Source organism: Limulus polyphemus, unplaced genomic scaffold, assembly GCF_000517525.1.
Source record: "Limulus polyphemus unplaced genomic scaffold, Limulus_polyphemus-2.1.2 Scaffold2048, whole genome shotgun sequence".
Classification (NCBI taxonomy): Eukaryota; Metazoa; Arthropoda; class Merostomata; order Xiphosura; family Limulidae; genus Limulus; species Limulus polyphemus.
In genome coordinates this window covers 211869-214689 of record NW_013667658.1, presented here as the reverse complement: position 1 = coordinate 214689, position 2821 = coordinate 211869, and positions in this window count along the sequence as shown.

Sequence of the window (2821 nt, the reverse complement as noted above, 5' to 3'; positions counted from 1 at the left end):
TTCTGTACATTTAATCAAGTTATTGTTAATTATCTATTGGGTTAATGTAAATGGTTATTGTTCGGAACGAACAATACTTAGAAAGGGGCAGTGTTACGACAGCGGAAGTCACGTGACTCTGGTAACGCGAAATTTAAAACAAACAAGTTTTTGTTATAATAAGAGTTAAAAGCAGACGAATGTAGGAAATTTTGTTAATAATTCATTAACGTCGAGAATATAGAAGTTGGGCAGAGTAAGTGATAATGATATAAATAGCGTGAGACGAGCGGGAAGCTGCAGACAGATAATAGCAAAATAGAATAAAGTTGACGTGAAGTTAAGTACCGTAAATGTTATAGGCCTAACGTATGTTAGAGTGAAACTAACAGTAGAAAAGAAGATAAGAAAAATAGTTTTATTCCGTCAAAGCGTGGTTCTAAAGTAATTGAATCAGCCTGAGTGCACTTTGACAAAAGGAACAGATGATCTTCAGAATAAAGAAGACCAAACGATTACGGTAACTCGCGCCACAATAGTAAGTGAATCACAGAGAATACTAGTGCAATAGAAATAGAGAAGATAGTTCAGATTGTTAACTGAAATTCTAAGGTAATTGAATAAGCCTAAGTGGATATTTGACAAGAAGGAGAGAACTACATATATATAGTATTTATGATATGCCCATAATATTGATAGTGTTGAAGAATTTATTGTACATACGTTTAACTTGTTTCGAATATATATATATATATATATATATTAGTTTGAAAAGTGCGTGCTGTTTATTCATCGTTGAATTTATCGCAAACAAGTCACAGACACCTACTGTAAAAGAATCCTAAGCCCAACAACAACATAGTATATATTTATACTATTAAGAAATATAACTAAAAGCCTTTTTATTTGACAATTGTCAAAAAGGAAAGTTATATGTATATATTTTTCATTTTAAATTATGGCAAACATTAATAATAACATGTGTGGACAAAATAGATTCTCCTGCTCAACATTTAATAACAAATGATAATTTAGGTTGGGATTCTTAGGCGGAAGCAGAAAGAGATGTAGCTGGCTTCATTTTTGCATTTATCATTTGTCTTTCCAAAAATTTTTCTGGCACTAATTTTTTTTCTACTTCTCATATTTTCTCATTAAAATGTTTTTGTACTTCATTGATTTCTTTTGGCTAGAGGGTTAGGGCGCTTGACTCTCAATCTGAGGGTCGCGTGTCAGAATCCCTATCCCACCAAACATGCTCACCCTTGCAGCCGTGGATGTGTTATAATGTTATGGTCAATCCCACTATTCTTTGATAAAAGAGTAGCCCAAAAGTTGGATGAGTGTTGATGACTAGCTGCCTTCCCTCTAGTCTTTCACTGCTAAATTCGAGACGGCTAGCTCAGATAGTCCTCGTGAAGCCTTGTGCGAAATTCAAAACAAACAAACAATTGATTTGTTTCTGCACTTCTCCAAACTTGTAATCCGTTTGGATGGCCTCAATAGCTTTGTGGGTCTTATCGTCAATTTGATTTATTTTTGTTCTTAATTTAGCCCCCAGTGGCACAGCAGTATGTCTCCGGACTTACAATGCTAGAAACCTGGTTTCGATACCCGTGGTGGGCAGAGCACAGAAAGCCCATTGTGTAGCTTTATGCTTAATTCCAAACAAACAATTATCGAGTGTTTCACAGCTTGTGAAACTCCCAATATCATTGAAAAGTGTTGCTAAAGTGGAATATTAGGAACTACTAAAGAGCCAAAGTATTCATCTTTCTTTTTTACTTTTCCCATACAAGCCAAAAAATGTGAAGTTTTCGCACTGACTTAAGTACGACAGAAAACCATTTTAACAGCACTTGGGAACAGGCTATCACTAAGCTTGGTAGTCATAGTATAAGTTTTAAAAGAATCATAGAGTTAGCTTTCTTACAGAAATTCGGTGTTCCTTTAAAAAGCTTAAGTACAGGGTGAAACAGGAATTACCAACTAATAATAGATGTACATTAGATGATTGTAACATGTGGAATAATCAGTGCTTTGTACATTATACAATCGGTGTCTTTAGGGAGACAACCCCTATACTATGTATGAAGTGCAAGAGTAAAAAAAAAAAATCATAATGCACATTAACTTTCAGTCAGGGGATAAAATGCCCAAAACATTTTGTAAATGTAAAATGATGTATATAGTGATGGCAGTGCCAAAAAGAACGCAAAAGTGAATATAGGGATGATACATCTGTACATTTTTATGTGTTTTTTCGTTACTGTACGTTTCTTAACGTCAAGTACCAAGAAGTCAAGATTATTACCAGTGATGATTAATAATCTGTTATAGCCAATATGGTATAATATCAGTATCTGAGGTCATTCTACAAGTGCAATGAAGAAACTGATAAAACTGGTGTGATATTAACAACTTCTTCATTGAATTATAAAAATAATGCAAGTTCACTTATCAACCTAGTTCAATGATATAAGGATGACAATACCAAAAATACAGAAATAAGGTAGGGATGAATACAAAAAACCATATAAACATCACTACATAAGTAGCTAAATCTTTCCAAGAATGACTTTTATGTACAACTAAATGTTGAATTATTATCAGTTGCATGAATTCAGGTTTGATTAAAAGCATTTAAAACATAATATTGCTATACAGTCTTACAGTGGCTAATAACCAGTGGTGGGATTCAGCCGATTCGCACCGGTTCGTGCGAACCTGTTTTTAGAATTTAATGACCTCCACGAACCTGTTGTTAACAATCGTATGTATAGGCCTAATAATATCGTTACAACTTACAAGTACGCGTGTTTACAACGCAACTTTACTAGCA